The following is a 440-nucleotide window of genomic DNA, read 5'->3' on the forward strand; positions in this document are numbered from 1 at the left end:
TTATTTATTATTTTTATTTTATGTGTATGTATGTATTGCCTGCATGTAGGTAAGTGCACCCATGTCATGCAGTGCCTGCGGAGGTCAGAAGAGGCTGTCGGATCCCCTGGGACTGGAGTTATGGACAGTTCTTAGCTGCCATGTGGGTGCTGGGATTCGAACCTGGGTCTTCTGCAAGAACAAGCAGTGTTCTTAACTGCTGAGCCATCTCTCCAGCCCCCTAGCTCATTTCTTTTAAGTTACCATAATAGTGTCTTGGCATTTCAGCAGTGCTTCTTAAACTTAGGAGCTTATGAATCACCTGGTGACCTAGCTAGGAGGCAGATTCTGAGCGGGTTCACTGGTGGTGATACTGGCTCCCATACCACCCTGCGAGTCTGAGAAATGGTCTCAGAGAACTGTGAGCAAAACCTCCAGTGATCGAAGTTCAAGTTGAGCCA

Source organism: Nannospalax galili, unplaced genomic scaffold (genome assembly GCF_000622305.1).
Source record: "Nannospalax galili isolate Female #2095 unplaced genomic scaffold, S.galili_v1.0 scaffold3296, whole genome shotgun sequence".
NCBI classification, from domain to species: domain Eukaryota; kingdom Metazoa; phylum Chordata; class Mammalia; order Rodentia; family Spalacidae; genus Nannospalax; species Nannospalax galili.